Source organism: Pinus tabuliformis, chromosome J (assembly GCF_031772625.1).
Source record: "Pinus tabuliformis cultivar Carrire ecotype Pingquan chromosome J, CPIR1, whole genome shotgun sequence".
Classification (NCBI taxonomy): domain Eukaryota; kingdom Viridiplantae; phylum Streptophyta; class Pinopsida; order Pinales; family Pinaceae; genus Pinus; species Pinus tabuliformis.
In genome coordinates this window covers 302,509,739-302,530,817 of record NC_142295.1, presented here as the reverse complement: position 1 = coordinate 302,530,817, position 21,079 = coordinate 302,509,739, and the positions used below count along the sequence as shown (strand labels likewise).

The following is a 21,079-nucleotide window of genomic DNA, read 5'->3' as shown; positions in this document are numbered from 1 at the left end:
CTTGGCAGCTAGCAGTCAGAGATTTCATATGTGATTCCACGGTCCACCCCATCATCATATAAGAATGGAATCAAAATTATAACTTGGTGCCTTGGTGTTTTGAAAATGGAGGAGAGCTTCTCCTCTCAAAAACTCACCGTTCTGATGCTTTGCAAGTAAACAAAATGGGTCTTAAAAGGTAAACAAGTTTCACAACCTCTTCAAGATGGTGAGTTTGGTTTTCATATGAACTTTTAAGAGTAACACATTCACATGCAACTCAAAATGACAAAACATGAAGAGAAGAAACCAGCGTTTGATGACGGAGTTCACCCCTCCTAGGCTACGTCTTCGGGCCTGCTCCAATAGCTAGACCGCTCTATTGGTTTCAGTGGCAAATGAGTACATAAAAATTGTTGACAGTAAAGTGACTTGTTTCTCTAAAAAAGAAACATTCTCCTACAAAGAATTCTCACTCCAAAAATATGACTCCCTACAGCAAGTCATGAAAATGTCAACATAAAAAGGACTCACACATCAGGTCCTTGTACTCCACCTGAAATCCAAGCACAAAAACATACAACAATTCCACATTGAAGTATTGAAAAGTGTTTCTCTCATAAACACATAATGAGAAAAGACTAAAAAGAGTTGTTCTATTGAAGTAACAGCTGCTGCATATGAAATTAAAAGGCTGGAAAACCCCTGACTAGGTTCTGTCCATGCTCAAAATGCCTTCAAACTACTTGAGATAGTCTTCAAACTTGAGAGAGGTTCTTCATGCTTTGTTCCAAGGATATGGTTCATTTTCTTGACCATTTCCATACGTTGCTTACACTCAGCCACACAATGGTCAACTGCATCACAAAATGTGCAAGGAAACATGTCCCATAAATAATCAAAATCACCAACATTTCTAAAATCCCCATGACACTTATACCTGTCCTTTGGGCTGTGACTTTGACAATGAGGACTAGACTTTGCATGTCTCTTGGAACATTCATCTTTCTTTGGAGACAATTTACCATTATCACTACCATCATGGTGTGACATATCATCACTTGATGATTTCTTTGCCTCAACAACTTTAGAGCACTCTCCAATTTCTCCATGACCATAACCCAATCCTTCATATCGTGGTCGTTCCTTCACCTTGATAGGATTAGTGATACCTTGGCCATTGATTCCGAGGCCTCTTCCTTCATAACCCATCCGAGTTAAAAGATTCATACCAATACCTTTAGTATGCTTTTCAAAAGCTGCAAAAGATGTGTTATCAACATTATCTAAAGGAGTAGAACTAGAAATGCTAATTACCTCCTTTGATTTGTCACCCATATTTTCTATTTCAGATGCTAATGACAAAGTAGATGATGACTCAAGCCACCCACTTTTACCAACGGGCACATAGGGAGAATCTTTTAGATGCTGACAAAACTCACAAGCATCATTCTCAACATAGGGTCCATATCCTATGTTTGGACCATGCCCACAAATTGGCTTCATCTTGGAGGGATTCTTTGTTGCTTATAGAATGGAACTCTCACTAATTTGTTCCTCCAATACATTTTGCAGCTGTATGCGCATTTGTCTTTTCTCCTCCTCTGCACTTCAAGTAATCTCCTCAGCTCATCATTCTCCATTTGAAGAGACAAATTAATCTCCTCCAACTCTTGGAGTCTTTTATGTTTCAGTTTCTTGCCCATACTTACAACTTGGTCAGAACCAACTCTGATACCACCTGTCTGAAAATGGAGAACTTTTCCTCTCAAAAATTGATTGTCCTCTGACGCTTTGTGATCCAGGTGGATCTTCAGAAAAGTACTAGTGGCATGGTAAAAGGCTCAAAACTGAAAGGGGCAGAATCTGGGTACACTTAGCATCAGATTGAAGTGTTCGTCATCCTGATTCCAGCAGTGTGAATGATACTCTAATCTGAGTTCATATGAAGAAGTTAGAGCAAGTCAAAGTTTAGAGTTTGACTTGTCAAAGTGGCGGGAGGAGATGACATGGAAAAAGTTTTAGCGAATGGGGAAACGCCAAGTGGCAGGCTGCCATTGGTCCCACATATCGCATATCAGAGCAAGAGGAAGAAGCGGCTTAAGGAGAATCAGCCCCGGTAGGATCTCGGCTGCGATTTTGATATCGCATATCGCAGGTCAAAGGAGGAACGAGTATTCAAGAATCAGCCCCCGGCGAAGCCCGATTGCGATGCGATAAAATCGCCATCGCAGATTGCACCGAGAGCATGGAGTATCACCCCGACCGCCGCCGATTGCGATTTGTGATGGGGGACTTTTGGACCTGATATTTTATACACTATGTTTCATAACTCCGGCGGGTCCGCTGTTATCGCAAAGGTTTGGGTCGATACACCGATGGAAAGTGCTGATTGCGATTTGCGACGGGGGCATAGTTTTAAAAACCGGCCACAAAAACCGGTAACCGGTCTAACCGGCCGGTTAGAGGCCTGGCCGGTCCGAACCGGCCTAAAAACCGGGTTAGATGCCTCATGTGACCGAAATCTGGCCCTAACCGGTCAAAACCGGCCGGTTTATGGACAGCCCACCGAATTATGACAAAAAGCACTGTGGTTTTGTGGTTTAGGGGTTTTGGGGGTGAGGGAAAGGTATTTTCCCTCCAAAAGCACCCTCACACTTGCTATAAGAGACCCCTCTCACTCTCATTTGTCTCACACAACTGATTTGGAGTGTTTGTGAGTTTGTTTGTGAGCTTGGAGAGTGTGGAGTTTTTGCTGAAGTAGTCATCTTGGAGTTGGAGTTGGAGCTATTTTGGAGATAGTGTGTAGCTGTCAGTGGAGTTGCCATCTTCAAGAGGAGGCTAAGGGAGCTAGTTTGCATTTCCAGGTAAGGATTTGCACTTGATAATTCCTCATTTGAGTCTGCTGTCCATGAATTTTTTTTTTGTGTTATAAACTTCTCACTTCTATGATCTACCATCCAGGGAGTCATCATGCCTCCAAAAGCCGAAGATACTGCATGGGCTCATTGTGATATGATTGATGGCAAAATGATCTGCAAATATTGCCAAAAATCCATTCAAGGAGGGGGTATTAACAGGTTCAAGCAACACTTGGCTGGGATAGGAGGCCATGTAAAGCCATGTGGAGCACCAAATGAAATAATAGGGCATATTAGGGCAGAATACCTTCAGAAGTTTGAGACTCAAGTCACTGAACCAATAGAGAAGTTTGTGGCTACACAGTTTGGGAGTCGAGACTCAACCAACTGAGTTTGATCATGATGACTGAGACTCATGAGAAGTTTCAACTTCAAGTGATAATGTTGATCACTATTATAGTATTACTATTATCATATATGTAGAGTCTAGACTGAAGTCTTGTAGTAGGCCACTGGCCCCATAGTTTGTAGGCTTTATTTTTGCACTCTAGTGGCCATTTAGAGCCTCATTGCTTATGTATTTTGTCGATGATATGTATTGCACTCGGTGCCATTTTGATATATTCACCTTTAAGGCTTTACATGGTATATCAATGAGCAATCTTTGCATATTTTGTCTCTATTGGCTTGGAATCATGGTTTTAAATCTTAAAAATAGTTTTTTTCATTAAAAAATAATTATTTAATGTATTTTTCTAAAACCGGTTCGTTTAGACCAAACCAGTCCCGGTTAGACCGGTTCTGGTCGGTAAACCGGTTCATTAGGTGGACCGGTCCGTTCACCGGTTCCGGTTTTAAAAACTATGGACGGGGGCTCCGGACCCGATACTCTATGCATTATGTCTAATAATCCTGGCGGGTCCGCAAAGCTCTTGATGTATGGGTGTTGGGTTCATCCACCGATTGCGATTTGCGATATTGTTCTATGTTGTGTTTTATAACTCGAGGGGTCCGTTGCATCGCAGAACGCATGTTGTATGGGTTTGGTCCATCGCCGATTGGAAACACCGATGGGTTATCAACGTCGATAAAGTCGCCGAGGCAAGGTAAAAGCTCGGTCAAAACAGTTAAAGAGTTTTTCCAGGTTTGTAAGGGGATCGTTGCCATGTCTTATTCAGGCCCGAGAATCTTTGTTGGGATAATGCCCGCCTGCTAACTTCGTCGCTGGTTGGAAACTGCCCGGGTTTTGAGGGATTGCCGCCATGCTTATAAAAGACCCTTTTGTGTCGGAAGAAGGCAGAGAGGATTGGCCGATTAATTCAGAATCTATTGTGCAGTAGACCCTGACCCTGGCAGTAGGCCAGGACCTCGCCTTGAGTAGCAGGGAGGTTCTGAGAAGTTGCAGAAGGCCCGATTATCCAAATTGGGTGTTTGGATAGGCGATTTTGCACGATTTTTCGCTAGGAATTTAGTGGTATTGTTTGTTTATGAAGCTGGGCTCTCTATTCTTTGTCCATCTTCCAGCTTGGAGGTATAAGGATTGTAAGGAATGTTGCTTGTACTTTTATCTCTTTTTATGCCACTTAATGAATGAAGGCCTCCCCACTATTGAGCAGGGTCCGGAGACATAGTCCAAATTGGACGAACTTCGTAATCAAATCATTGTGTCATGGTTTTCATGTTCTTCTAGTTATTTTCACATTGTTTATGTGCTTTTAAGTTCCATGGTTGATTAGCTCTGTTATATGTAATTCTGATGCATATGTAAGTAAAATATCTTGGATCACTTTGCAAGTAAACAAAATGGGTCTTAAAAGTTAAACAAGTTTCACAACCTCTTCAAGATGGCGAGTTTGGTTTTCATATGAAATTTTAAGAGTAACACATTCACATGCAACTCAAAATGACAAAACATGAAGAGAAGAAACCAACATTTGATGATGGAGTTCACCCCTCCTGGGCTACGTCTCTGAGCCTGCTCCAACAGCTAGACCACTCTATTGATTTCAGTGGAAAATGAGTACATACAAATTGTTGACAGTAGAGTGGCTTGTTTCTCCTACAAAGAATTCTCACTCCAAAAATATGACTCCCTACAGCAAGTCATGAAAATGTCAACATAAAAAGGACTCACACATCAGGTCCTTGTACTCCACCTGAAATCCAAGCACAAAAACATACAACAATTCCACATTGAAGTACTGAAAAGAGCTTCTCTCATGAACACATAATGAGAAAAGACTAAAAAGAGTTGTTCTACTGAAGTAACAATTGCTGCAGATGAAATTAGAAGGCTGGAAAACCCCTAACTAGGTTCTCTCCATGCTCAAAATGCCTTCAAACTGCTTCAAAACACTGATTGTCTCTGGCACTAAAAGACTTGATCCTGCAAAAATTCCATCATAAAGTGCTCAAATCAGAAAATTGAGGCTGCCAATGAGTTCAGGACGCTAAAAAACCCCATCTAGGCTCTTCTTGAGCTCAAAAAGGTTAAAAATTGAGCAAGTTATGCTTCTCCAAGCCAAGCTCTACTATCTGTCCTGCAATTTGATCAAAGCCAACAAATTGTTCCGACATTTTCACCTTTTTCTCATTTCGTCGAGTGAAAAATTTGCCCGCAAACGACGCATCTTGTTGTTTCATTAAATTGTCCAATAATGCCTATGCGCAAAATCAGGGCCACATGGAGTGTCCATAAGGCCGAGGGTTGGGGCCAACGGTCCGCCCCCGCCAGCGCTAGTTCCTTTCTCGTCGGAACAGGGTCACATGGCGGCGACGTGGTTGAGGGTCGGGGCCAATAGCCTGCCCCCGTCGGGCTAGTTCCTTTTCTTCTTGCCTTCAGTTACGCGCAGAGCCACGTGATTGGGGGCTAGGCCTTAACTGTCGCCCCGTCGGACTTGGCTCCACGCCTAGTCTCGTGGAGTCCCATAACATCGGGGGCTAGGGCTGAATCCCCGCCTCGCTTCGGTAGCAACCTCCTGACTCGCGTTTGGTCATATGACAAACCTTGTGACTAGGGGCTGGGGTGTTAATTTTTGCAACTGCGGTCAAATTCCACCTTGGACAACTCAGATGACCAAGATAATGATTGCATTAGATTCCTCTTTTTGAGTGGTCCAAAACTGACCTAAAGATCACCTTATTTGGTCAAGCCAAAGTTGGTTTTGGAATTTATTTTTATTCACTCATGTGTATTGGGTTAGGTCGGCTCTATGCACGTGTTAAATTGGACAGGACAGCCTCCACCCCAAGTGGACCCTCATGAAAGCCTATAAATAGAAGAGACCTCAAGCTCATTTGGACACATTGATCAAGCCATATTCTCTTCTCTTATTGTCTTAGTTCGCATAGGTCTCTCAGAGGAAAGTTCACACAAGGGTCTAACATCTCAGGGGTGAAGCTTGCACTAATCTAGGGTTTTCGGATTCTTGGATGTTGGCACAAAATTGGGGATTTTAGTCCCTGGACGCTAGCACACAATGGTCAAGGCAACGTCTAGAGAGCCCTAGACGATGGCGTAGAAGCCTATGGGAGTGTCCAGGGTTTAAGAGAAAGTTCGAGCTGGATTGGTCCCCAAACGCACGCACAGTATGGCCCTAAGAGTGTCCGGGCTGCCATAGACGCTTGCACAGAAGCCTTTTGAGAGCGTCCAGGGTTTGAGGCAGACCTGAGTATGTTTGATCCCAAATGCCCTCATCCAGTTCACTTGGGAGCATCCAAATCTGTTTTGGACACAGTCTTCCAGTTTTGTAGAGAGCGTCCATGATTGCTATAGACACTTGCACAACTCCTCCTCCCTGCGTCCGGGACTCAAAGATGAGATTTTAGTGTTCCAAAGATTCCGCTCAGTGACAACAATGTTTAGCACAGTGACAGTAGTATCCAGCAATTGACTACAGTCAGTGGCAACACATTATGACCATCAGAATGAGGGTTTTGATTATAAGCATGATTAGATATGTTTCATGGATATCATAGTTATTTTGTTGCATAGATAAAGTTATGGATCATTGTACTCTCTTTTGCTGAATCATTTGATGACGATCTAAGAAGAAGAAGAAGATTTGCAAGGGTTTTCCCTATAGTGGGTTTTGCCTTAGTCTCAGACCAATCTTGGTGTCTCTATGTGTGTGCATGCTTTTCTTCTATTGTTCTTTTATGTTCTGCTGCATTGATGATGATGATGATGTTGTTCTTTCTATATAATTGCATATGTTGATGAATAATGGTGTAGATCTGAATAATGTAATGATGATATGAGGTGAACTTAATGTATTAATGAAGAAATGCAATTATCAAAGCAAAGAACAATGTAGCCCTATGAAAAATTAACATGGTATTGGAGTTGGGCTAAAGAAAATTCATGGCGATCACCCCGATGATGACACCTTTGATGGAAGCAAGAAGTGGATGGTGGAGACCTAAAAGAATTCTACGGATTGAAGATAACCCTAGGCAACTTGATTACTAGGGTTCGATGAATTCTATGAAGTTAGGGTTGGAGAGAAAACACTGGTTTATATATGAGATATGGAACCTAACTGGTCAATGTGAAGGTGCTCAAGCACTTGACAAAGATATGACGAAGCCCTAGATGGGATAATCCCTAGCAGACCTGGTTGGATAATTGAAGGCAACATTGGCACAGGGACCATGGACATTGATGGCTCTTGAGATTGGTTCAAGAGGGAGAGGATCACCTCTCATTGAAGATAAGTATTTCTTAACTTATGATTCCTCTTACTTTTGTTGAGACCTATGGATCTGATGATTATGTTTATTACTTATACTTCGTGCATATGTATTTGAGTAAATGGATGTTTCTAACCTCCTTGATGAGATGTGATAAGTGGATCCCTCTTGAGGATCATTTGAGATGTAGGAAGGATGGCTAGAGCTGGAAAGGGTAAAGAGGCACTATATGAAAAGATGTCAAAATGCTACACGCGGCCTATGTCTAATGAAAAGGTGCACAGGTATTTGAATACCAAGGTATGCATGGTATGTTGTATCTCAACAATAACATTGATGGCTAGGTAAGCCCTAAGATATGATGAGAATGTCTCTTTCTTTGATGGCTCATACATGCATATGAAAGCGACTTGGATCTATGTTTCTTAAGGTAAAATGATGCATCTGGTGTTGAGCATTTTGATCTCCTTGAATTCTATAAGGTTATCTAATATTGATACATTGATACACTTGCTGATTGGCTAACAAACATCCGTTGGACATCTTGATCCTATAAAGAAGGCTAACACCTTGACTTTAGTAAATGATACTCTCGATACTTTTCATGATGGATTTCATATATAAGGATAGCTCATTGAATTCTATACATGAGCCTACTGATAATGCTTGTGATAAGCATGATGAAATCATATGGAAAAAGAGATTGACACTCTTGTTGTTTTAGTAAAGATTTATTGAATGACTTAACTTGATCTCATTGATCATGATAAGTATGGCAGCCTTGACGTTAGAGGTATAACTATGAGATTGATATTGTAGATCTCTTATTACCTGTGGTCATGTCTTGATGGCATATGGTTAAACTGAATGTCCTAACTTGATGAAGTGACTTGATAGAAAGTGCTATTGTGTTCATAATCTTTGAGATATGATGTTGCATCTATCTGCTACTTTGAGTCTAACCTTTGATGAAAGATTGATGTCATGATGCTGATAGCCATGATAGATATATGTTTATGATCTAACAGATCTGTTGTTGCTTGACTCTAGTAGAGACAGGTTGATGACATAGATTCCCAGTCAGAGGGAGAATCTCTTCTCAAGATTCTTACTCTTATTACTATTTGCATTTTGTACTGTTGAAGTATGATTTATGTGCATTTGACATAATTGATCTGCAACAAAGTCTCAGATCTGAAGCTTGTACAAAAATTAGGGTTTTTGCTTCGGACGCAGGCATTGAAATAAGAAATCTCGTCCCTAGACGCACGCATGCTAAGAACCAGGTAGCGTCCAGGCAGCTAAAGATGCTCCCATGCTAACCTGAAGGGAGTGTCCAAGGGTTTGACTACAGTTGACCATCATCTGAAGCTTTCTGAAGCTATCTGAACTTTGAATCAAGGTGTCTCTGACATATTCTGCCACTGTAATATGATTTCTGAAGTTGTTGGGTTAAATTGCTAATCACATAAAAATGAAGTATTGTGCATGAAATCGGATGGTCACCTAGAAGATGTCAGTTCCACAAATGTGTTGCAGATAACAAGATCTGGAAGCAGGAAAAGCTTGAATGTTTGCCATAACATGAACATGCAGACTGAACTTGTGTTTGTAGGTGACCGAGACATACATATAGATATGTCACTATGTTTGTGCTACAAGAGTTTGGCATGATTTGGCTTATTGATATAGATGAACAATGTGTTATCATGATGCTTGACAATAACTTTGAATTGATGATTGAGATATGCTTTGACTATAGATCTCTCTACAATAGCAAATTTGGACTTGACTTGATGTCTAATGATTTGATCTGACAATTGTTGATTTTCCCTGATGTCAATGCTATGTGGGTATTCGGAAATTAGCCTCCTTGTTCCTAGCACAATGGTTGAGGTATTGATAGCTATGATTCAACATGAACATGGAACCTGCATGACTCATCCTTGGTGTATGCATTTGCACCTAGTGACATAAATGACTTGTATTATGATTATGAGAATGACTTGATAAAGTTCAGATTGATAATGCATGGTTGATGACAACTTGTTGGCATAATAATAAATGAAGTCACGACTTGATATGAGCTCTCCCTGTCACCCGGTTGAAAGTATTGATATTGTGATAATAATGACTTTGATAATGGTTGTGATCTAGCTTCTAAACTTTGATGAGCTGACTTTGTTGATGTGATGGTACAACATTGATTTATGTAAGGCTGATTATGATGGCTTAGCAAGGCATTATGCTTAGAGCATTGCATGAAGCAAGCTCCCCGATCCAGATATGTCTATATTTGATAATTATCTGATGAAGTCAGGATGATGAGTTCCAAGGTATGACTTTGATTTTGATTATGGTTTTGGTTTTACATCCTGATGGTCTACTCTTGACAGGTGATGAGCCTTTGATGATCTAAATCAGAGGGAGATAGCTTCTGAAGCTCGAAATGATGTATCATGGCATGATGAATCGATTTCTGGAATTTGGAAAAGAAATTCTATATTGCAAAGCTATTGAAAAATGTTTTTGAATAATGAAAATGAAAATCCTTGGATACTTCGATTTGAAGTTCAAAGATGTTATTGAACTTGACATGGCATTCGACTGTTGATTGAAGCATTGATGTTCCGTTTTGAACATCCATATATATATATATGATGTGCATAGAACCTGAATAAATTCATGAGTGAGCTGCTTCATTCACATAGAGTTGCCACCAAGCATCCTTTGAAATATCTGCATGAGATATTCTATTTTTGAGGCTGAGATATTTCTCCTATGATATGTAATTGCATGGATGTATTGTTGTTGATAGAGATTATTGTTAAACACATTTGGATGTTGCTTTAGTATGAGATCTGCCATGATATCTTGGATGAGAGGTCCATAGTACGATTGAGGATGAGTATGATGTTGCTAGCATGGCTAGCTGTGAGGCAGGATGAAGAAGATCCTTAGAGAGCCTGTATGAGCATGATTTGGATATGTCATGGATACATTCCCAGATTGGTATTTCAGCATATTCTGGTACTTCGTCCTGAAAAAGTAGTGGGCCAAAAGGATTTAAATCTGGACCTGTCATGGCATGAAATGACTCATAGTCATCTGAAGAGCCACTCATATTTCCCCCGAATCTTTTGAAGAAAAGATTTCGTGTAATAAATCAATGAAAAGATCCATTGGCGCAGAGTGTTGCAAGCATGTGATAATTGGTGATATTGTTGATATCCAAAATCCTTTTGTATAAAATTCCTAATTGATGTGCCCGTGGTTTTGTAAATCCAGGAAGTTGTAATAACCGGAGAGAGAATGGGTAAAAACATAGAGGACTGATACCATAAATATTCCACCATTCTTTAAACCATTCAGGTGTGGGGTCTTGTTCTTCAATTTGTGTAACTTGCATTCCATGGTATCTAAAAGAAAACTGCACATTATAGAAAAACGAGTTAGTTTTATTTTCAAAACACATACCTGTATACCGGGCTTTTTCTTGGCGTTCATGATCTTTAGAGTCCTGAAGGTTGGGTGGCAATAGGAGGCGGTCAATGTAGATTTCACAGCAGATTAGATTTTCATCTATATCTTTGTGTAATGTGAAATCAAGATTTCTCAAATCTTGAAGAAAACTTAAAGCTTCAAAAGCTTCATCATTTCTTTGCATTTGATCATCCCATGAGAAATAATGTTGTCCAGTTCCATGCCGATATTTGATTTCTTTCATTGGAAACCAATCTGCTTGATAATCGAGTAGAGGTTTCTGTAGATTTAAAGTGTGGGAACCATCAACACATTCAATGAAAATATCATTTTCTAATCTTCTTATGACGTTACATATGAGATTATTTACATCATTTCTCTGTAAAAATTCCCAACTGAGAAGATCTGCAAAGGAATTCTTAACTCCAGAAATGAACTCTACATCAAAACGATATTGGGCCAATGTCATGATCCATCTAACCATCGCTGTATCTTCAAAGTCACATTTATGGATAGCAAACTTAATGGCTTGGCAATCTGTTTTGACTGTAAAATGTTTATAGATCACAAAATCTTTGAATTTGGCAATGCCAAGGCAGACAACTCAATTTTTGTGTGTAGTTGACCAGATTCCAGAGGCATACTGGCAAATTTCATATTCCATTTTCTTTTTATTAGGATCATGTTGGCAAAATATTGCACCCCATCCGATATCACTGGCATCTGTAATGATGGTTTTAGGCCATTCTTCATTGATTGTGCTTAAAGGAGAAATATTCCTAATTTTTCCTTTAATTCTTCTGACTGCCTCTGTTAAATCCTCTGTCCAAGGAATTGGATCTTTTTGCAATCTTTTATTCAATAAGACTCTGTCTTGGGCACAATGTCTGACAAATTTGGAGATGTAATTCAAACTACCCAAGGATCTTTGTATTTGAGTTTTATCAATGATTCTGTCTGGAAATTTATCTATGAAATCAAGACTATGTTGCATAATGTAATATGATCCATATTGAATCACATATCCCAAGAAATCTATCATAGTTTGAAATAACTTCATTTTTGAATCTGATAAAACTATACCTTTTTCTTTGATTCTCTTGTAGAATATATTGAGATGCTTTATATGAGAGTTAATATCTGCAGAATGAATTAGCACATCATCAATATATTTCTTCAAGAAATCATCCATACCTTCAAAGGTTTCATCCATAATCCTCTGGAAGGTGGATGGAGCATTTACTAGTCCAAAGGGCATAATATTCCATTCAAAATGTCCTTCTAGTACTGAAAAAGTTGTTTTCCACTTATCTTCTTCTTTTATCCCTACTTGCCAGAAACCAGACTTTAAATCAAACTTGGAAAAGATTTTTGACTGTGATATTTGAGACAAAAGCATTGAGGGCTTTGGCAAGGGATAAGCATCATAATCAAGAATATTATTCAGAGGCTTGTAGTTTACTACCAATCTTGGTTTTCCTCTGATAATCTCTGAGTGTTTGTTGACATAAAATCCAAAACAAGCAATAGGGCTATGAGATTTTCTGATCAAACCTTTTTGCAGTAAGGATTTTATTTCTTCTTTACAATACCTGAGTTGTTCAGAATTCATCAGTATTGCTTTTGATCTTCTGAGTTTTCCATGAAATTCCTTTTTCAAAGGCAATTCCACTTCATGTTTATGAATATGACAAAAGGCATTTGGATCTTCAGAACAACAAGATTTTAGTTTTTGAGAGATCTCACTTATTTCTTTTTCAAATTTGCCTTTCAGAAGATTTTCATCAATCTTGAGCATTTCTTTCTTCTTCTCCATTTTTGCCAAGTTATTCTGCAACCTGTCAATTCTGCTCAATCTATTAGGAGAATTGGAATGAATAAAAGGATAGAAATAATCTATACCTTTGAAGAGAAGAACATATCCCCATTTCTGTGATTTTTCATCATAAGTGCTTCTATGTCTTCTGAAATTGCTCAGGAAAGGAGTTCCTAAGTACATAGCACAATCAAGCCCTGTGACTAATGGAGCATGAAGTTGAATTCCTTCAGATTGAGAAACGAAGACATCTATTATAGCTTCTTCCGTTGTCTTGATTTCTCCACTTGCAGTAACAACTCTTGGACACTTTGTCTTTTGTCTTTGAGAATAAGGAATTACAGTGCCGCTTACTATGTTCAATTTTGAACCTGTGTCAATTAGAACCTTTCACCATTCTATGGAAGAACCAATTCTGATTTTCATTTTTACACAGTTCATTACATCCGCATTCATTGCATTCATTCCTAATCCAAATCTAGGATCTTCAAGCTCTTCATCTGGAATTTCAAAGTCTTCAGATTTGAAAATCCCTTTCATTGGATGATGATATGGATCAGGCTGTCTTTCTGGTTCTTTTTGTTCTGTTTGTGAAGATTCCCCTTTTGTGGGTTGTGCATGTAGAGATTGTATATTGTGCCCCTTATGTGCTTCAATACATAGCCTTCTATTCTCTCTGATAGCCTTCTATTCTCTCTGAATTCTTTTCTGAGATCTTTGATAGCTTGACTAATTGCAGGAAGTGTTTTAGGAAGATCATCTTCAATTGTTTGTTGTCTGAATTGTCTTGTTAGACCATCAACTAAAAATAAGGTTGTAGAAGGAATATAGCTATGTTGATGATTTATTTGTGTCTTTTGCTGTTCTTGATATTGTTGTGACTTGGACTGTTGAAAATGGGTCATCAGCAATCCTTTATACATTTCTTTGAGTTTTGGATTAGCAGCATTAACCATTTGTGTAAAATAATTTCTAGAAAGCTCATCATGATCTAAACTTTCATTTGATAGTGGTCTGAACATCTTGGCTGCATTACATTTGCAAATGTCAGGATGACTGCATTCACAGAGTTCTTGAAAACATTCATTACAGTGTGGATCTTTGCAATATTCAACTTTAGAATCTTCTTCTTCATAAACAGCATGTATCTGGTCATTTAGATCATAATAATTTTTTGAATATGTTATTTCTTCACAGCTAGAAGGGAGATCAATAATATTTACCTTACCAGATTTATTCTTTTGGCTAAATTGTTTCTTCTTACCAGATCGTTGTTTGTCTTTTTTCAATTTTGGACAATTTGGAGCAATATGTCCTTTTTCATTGCAATGGAAGCAAAATATTTGCTTCTGTTTTGGCCTTTGATGAAACTGCCTTGTTTTTTTGTATTCTCTGGTAGGCCTTCTATGAATGATTTTTTTGTTTTCTAGGGCTCTAAAAGTTTGCTTAGAGTAAGCTTTCTTTTTAGAGCGACGACGATCATATCCCCCTAAACTTTTAGAGCCATGTAAATGCCATTGTTTACATAGTTGTTGACAGCCATGTGGTTTAGTGGAGCTAGTGGCAGCTCGAGCAACTTTCCTCTGAGAGCAGAGTTCAACAATGACAGCTTTAGTAGCTTGTCTTATAACACCAAACTTATAGGCACCAATCTTTCCAGGAAGCTTATTCAAAATGGCAGTAGTTACCCAATTTGGTAAAGAAGCAATGAAGATTTCTTTCCATTTGGGATCTAGAATCATGTCAGAAGAAAGAGTATGTAGACGATGGAGATACTCCATAAAATATTCATCAAAACGCTGCATATTAGTAAGCTTCATGGAGGTAAGTGTGACTGCAGCAAGTTCATTATTGATCTGAGGATAACCACAAAAATTGATAAGAATGCCATGCATTAGGCAACCAATCATGTTATTCACAGGTAATGAAGTTTGTAGATCCATATATGTAGTATTATCTAGGTTCATTACCACAGATGTTTCCCAAGAAGGAATGAGGAGAGGATCATAATTAATTTCTGCTTTAAGCCAAGAATCAAGGAGTCCTTCGAATCCACTGATGATTTTCCTGGTTGCATTTATTGGAGAAATGTCATCTGCTAAATATGTGCAGTAGCAGACCAACATGGAACTCAATGTAGACAGTATTTCTGCTTCAGAACAATTGTCAATATTCCATGAATATGTGGAAGAAGCAGACCAATCTTTATGATATTCTGATTTCATGACATCCCTTTTATCAGGAGCAGGTGACCAAGAAGAATTCCAAGAACTTCTATCAATAACTTTATGCACAGTTGTATCTTTGGGTTCTTCTTCTTCATCAGAAAATGAAATCAGATCAGGAATGACTTTTTCTATCTAAAAACTTGCTTTATCAGGAGGAGAAAAATTATTCACAAGAAACTCTAAATCTTCTAGAGTAGGAGGAGCAGATGGGGCTGCTTCAAATTTGTTGAGTACTATATCAGAACTGGAAGGCTTATCAGGATCATCTCCTAATTTCAACCACTCAGAAACTGCCATTTTATGTCCAGGGCTTGAAGAGTTTAGACTGGAAAACATGCCAGGATTAGCCATAGGAGCATAAACAAAGGTAGTTTCTGGTTTAGGGAAAATGATATCACCAGGATTCTTCATTTTTGATTGAAGAGTAGTAGGAACAACATGGAAAGGCAATTGATCTTGAGGATCTGAGAAATAAGTAGTAGCTTTAAAAGTAGGATCATGAGTGTTTTTCTTTTTCAGGCTTTCAACAGAAATAGAGACAACCCAAACTTGTTTCTTTACTACTTCAAGTGATGTTTTTAAGCTTGTCATCATATCCTGAGTCTTATTTGCTACTGAATGTACTCTGCCAATCCATTTGGAATTATCATTAATCCCTTTTTCTAAAACATCAATAGTTTTAGCAATATGCAAATCATTTGATCCAAGAGTTTTTATTCCATCTAATAATTGATCTCTGGTAAAATCTACCTTTTGAAGAATTTTTTCAATTATTTCTTAGAGCATTTTATTTTCTCTGGCTGCATATTGATGATTTCTTTCTAGATGTTTAATCAAACTATCTAGAGCAAGATTTGTCCAGTTTGTTGCTGCAACAGATTCCCTATCTGATAGATGGGACTGGTCAGACTGAAGTGGAAGTAACTTAAAAATCTTATCATCTTGTCTGACAACAAGATTTTTCCAAGGAGGAATTGTTGACTTAGTGCTAAGAATAGTTCCATCTATTAATTCCCATTTGCGTTGTGGCACTTCTGTCTGTAAGGCTGACCCTTGCATCATATTCACTCTAAGGGTTTGACAGATGTGTTCTAACAAAAGCTGCCCTTTCATCTTGACAGACTGTAAATGTTTTGGAACTTTTGGTTTTTGCAACATATTTTTATATTTATCATCTATGTGAGGGATGATAAGAGGTCCAGGAATTTCAACTGGATTTTCCGTAATCTTTGTTTTTATATCCTCACAAGATAGATTCTTTAACTTTTTAACCAAAGCCATTTCTACTTCATTTGTACTTGGATAATAAAATTCATAAAAAGAAATCCATTGGTTATTCTGTTCCATCCAAGCTTTCCAATTTTCATTATTGACTTTGTTGATTGTTGACCTATCTTTCTTTGAATAGGTTTTCATTTCTTCACAGTATCTATACTCTTGCTGATGAGTATACAGATCCCAATTAAACATTTTCTTATACCATTCATTGGAGGGATCATAAGGACTTATTCCTTTGTATATCTTAAGAAATTGAATGATTTCTTCATTAGAAGGAAGCTGTATTTTACGAGGAATCTTATTCCTAGGATCCAATCTGTAGCTGGGGATTTCTTCTGGATATCCTAAGCCTTTTGTAGCAGATTTTCCTACTGATTGAAGCAAAATTTCTTCATGAGCTGAAAAAGGAGTACACTTTGTATATTCCTGTGTTTGATTTCCAGAACTTGGAACAAAACAAATCATGTTTATTCTTCTTCTGTCTTTATCCTGTTCTTCTTTTTCATGGGGTTTTGGAAGACTAGGAGTTTGTTGACAAAAGTTAGGAGAACAATGAGGATGACTACATACAGATGGTTGTGGAAACTGTGGAATTTGGAATGCTGATTGCATATTGATTGTTCTAGGAGGAACAATATTTGAACGTTGAGACTGAAGAGTTTGTGAAATCATATTTGATAACATATGCATGAAGTTTGGATCGGAAGTAAGATCATATGAAGGACTTGGTGATCCTTCAGGACTAGATGCAATAGAGGACATTCGTGGTCTTAATAAGATTTCAGATTTTATAGGGTTTTGTATAACAAGAGGAGGAGGAGGTCCACCATGCTCAGACTGTGCACACTCTGATTGGGGAAAGAAACAAGTTAGAACAAGGCCATTATCTTCTCGGATAGAAGTTTGAGCAGTGATAGGTTGTGGATAGGGAAAAGTATGAATAGAAGCCCAATGTGTGACCCATTCTGTTGGCGGTTTAAGATCTCGACGAGATATCATTTGAGGAGCAACAAGATTTAAACCATAGTCATGAGTGATTAGAGTAATGAACTCAGAGGTTTCAGAAACTTGTTGGACAATAGGAGTGGTCTTCTTATAAAACTGACGACACATCGCTAATGAATAGCAACATTATTGCTATTATCTTCAAAATCATCATATCCATGTGTTTGGATGCCGAGCATTAGAGCATTGATGGCATTAGGATCATCTAAGGAAATAGAAAAATCAGGAACACAGGACCAACAAATTGGACCGTAGGCTAATGTTCCTTGACATCGTCCAATTAAAGCTTTATGAAAAGTTTTCCATCGGCGATCAAAAACACAAGAGAAGACAACAACGTTTTGACCTTTTCTATGTAGTGGTTGAATTCCAATTTGGACATGACCAAAATGAGCAAAATTGAGACTGGCTTTTAGTGCAGTTGTAAACTTAGATTGCTTCAAGATATTCATTGTTTGAAGCAGACGATTATTACTGGAGGTTTGTAGAATTACTTCTTTAACCTTATATCTCCAGTATTGTATAGTGTCTAATAATCCCAGATTTGTATAGACATGTTTGGGGTCTATTTTTGGTAAAGACCAAGAACCAGACTTACTCTGTTCATTTAATAATGTAATAGCTTTATCATGGACGACAATATGAAAACCATATTGTATTCTTTCATTACATTCCTTCTCTTCTTCTTCTCTAAGAATTTCATCAAAACTTTTATCACTAGATTCATGAAGAGAATTTTGGGCTGGAGAAAAAGTATCCATAACCAATACTTTCTAACAATAGGAAGAAAGCGAGATGCGGAAATACTTTCAACTCGGAATGTGAGGAAGAAATTTATTCACAGTATTTTAATAATGATTACTTGACTAGGTTCAGAGAACATCATTATTCTTGTGAACAACTAGAACATTTTGTCATTTTGTAATGTCTTTTTGTCCGACTTTGGTGGCAGACAGGTTTTTCGTAAGGTTTCCTGAAAAAGAATCTCTTACAGTGTAATTAATCCCACATATATAATTAAATAAAGGGATAAGGATAAATATAAAATATTTTATGATTGAATCACTATGTGGATGTCCTCCGGGTTACCCGAAAGCAGGGTTCTCTCATCTGATGTAAGGATTTGATTTTGATGTAAAGTAAAATTCTCTCATATCCGATAGAGAGGTATAAATAGATCAAGACTAAAGAAGATAGGTATTCGGGTTTGGAGAAATTTAGAGAGCCTTTTTGCTTGAGAAGCAACTTTGTAATACTTGAGTTTTGAAGTTCATCAATAAAGATTCCTCAATTTCTGTAAATCTATGTCTCCTTTGTAGATTGTTTTGGATTCTATTCTTGAACTTGTATGAGCCTTGTTAAGGTTGCAGAAGTCGCAAAGATGTAGAAGTAGACCGTTGGGCTAGAGTTCGTGTTTTGGCACGAGGATATTGTTTAGAAGAATTGTCAGATATTGGAGCGATTAAGCAGACTTGGTATTTATTATGAACTAATACTCTTGTTGGCATTCATATTTAAATATATTCAACAATAGATTCATGATGCTAGATTGCGCAGTAGAGGAGTCTCTTTCCTCTCTGTGATTAAAGTATCAGTCACGGATCTTGTTTATTTCCGCATTCTCGCTTTCGGTGTGTGCGCTTTGTAGTGAGATCCGATTGGCAGAAAATCCCATATTTATAGTTGGGATCAAGATGCTCTCATATATTGAGACAATGCAGCTATTCGAAACAAGCTCAGGCTTGTGGTTGGCACCTCCTTGAGAGGGAGGATGATTATGGTATCCTTTTGAGATTTATATGATTATTTATGATTTGACATGATATTTTATTTGATGTCCTGTATGAACAGGAAACAACTGTTATTGAGACAAGTTGATACCTGATTTGAGTATCATGAGAGCATCGTTGATCAAGGACACTGAGCCAACTCTTCCTCCTTGTCTGAGCTCCCAGGGTAAGGAATTGAGATATAGGGTTCCTCGGGTTGAGGGAACTCTAGACAATAGGGTATGACCCCTATCTGTTACCCATAGGGTTGAAGATGCTGCTCCCCTATCTTCATAGGGTCGGAGAATGTTGCTCCTTTGTCTGGTCTTTGCAGAGTATACCCCAGTCAGCATCATACCCACAAGCTGAGCTTGTCGGGAATACTGCTCCTTGTTTGGCCAACGAATTGAGAGTGTACTTGGGGTGTACAACCCAAGTCGATTATGATGCAGGTGTTCTACCACATGACTATTTAGGGTCATCAATGGGAAGATCAATAGGAAATAGGATGGGTTGAGATAACCCTGTGCGATTCCAAGTTGAGATTGAGCTCCCTGATGAGATCCCAGGGTCGAGATGTGATCCCATGTGTTTGGATATCCTATTGCTCAATATGGGGTTGTAGATGTATAGCTCCCCCATAAGATTCAGAGTCGAGATGTGGTTATAGGTTGAGATGTGCTCCTTGATGATATGCTCTCCGATGACGATTGATGATGATATTCCGGGTAGTAGCCCGTTGGCAGAGATTCCAAGTAGCATCCTGATGGATAGAGGGTGGTAGCTTAAGCTCCCCTCCGGTAACAAATTCTTCTTCTTCTAGATTCGAGAATGTTTAGCATACGAGCAGGAACAATCAAGAGATAAGCAGGAATAAGCAAGGGATAGATCGAGATGTACATTGATGATTTGTGATGATGAGATACTTGAGGTGGTCATGGCATGATGACTACATGACAGAGATGATCAGGGATGATACGTGATGACACTTGAAGACACAAGAATGGCATATTGATCGATGGACAGATATTGGCAGGTGGAATTCTCCCTAGTTGAGAGGGAGTGTTAATTTTTGCAACTGCGGTCAAATTCCACCTTGGACAACTCAGATGACCGAGATGATGATTGCATTAGATTCCTCTTTTGAGAGGACCAAAATCGACCTAAAGATCACCTTATTTCGACAAGCAAAAGTTGGTTTTTGAATTTATTTATTCACTCATGTATATTGGGTTAGGTCGGCCCTAAGCACATGTTAAATTGGATAGGTTGGCCTCAACCTCAAGTGGACCCTCATGAAAACCTATAAATAGAAGAGACATCAAGCTCATTTCGACACATTGATCAAGCCATTTTCTCTTTTCTTATTGTCTTGGTTCGCTCAGGTCTGTCGGAGGAAAGTTTGCACAAGGGTTTGAAATCTCAGGGGTGAAGCTCACACTAATCTAGGTTTTTTCTAATTCCTGGACGTTGGCACAAAACTGGGGATTTTAGTCCCTAGACGCTGACACACAGTGGTCAAGACAGCGTCCAGAGAGCCCTAGACATTGACACAAAAGCATATGGGAGCATCCAGGGTTTCAGAGAAAGTTCGAGCTGTATTGGCCCCCAGACGCACGCACAGTATGGTCCTAAGAGCGTCCGGGCTGCCATAGACACTAGCGTCCAGGGTTTGAGGCAGAGCTGAGTATGTTTGACCCTGGACGCCCTCATCCAGTTCACTTGGGAGCATCCAAATCTGTTCTGGACGCATTCTTCCAATTCTGTAGAGAGCGTCCAAAACTGCTATAGATGCTCACACAGCTCCTCCTCCTTGTGTCCGGGACTCAAAGATGAGATTTCAGTATTCCGAAGATTCCGCTCAGTGACAACAGTGTTCAACACAGTGACAACAATATCTAGCAGTTGACTACAGTCAGTGACAACACATTACAACCATCAAAATGAGGGTTTTGATTATAAGCATGA

General features: G+C 38.7%; 1 protein-coding gene across 1 annotated transcript in view; it reads left to right on the top strand.

The window, feature by feature from the left end:
- LOC149226953 (DUF1365 family protein) overlaps nucleotides 1–21,079 on the top strand; it is a 190,546-nt gene that overhangs the window by 147,745 nt on the left and 21,722 nt on the right. The gene's annotated exons all lie outside the window — the stretch shown is intronic.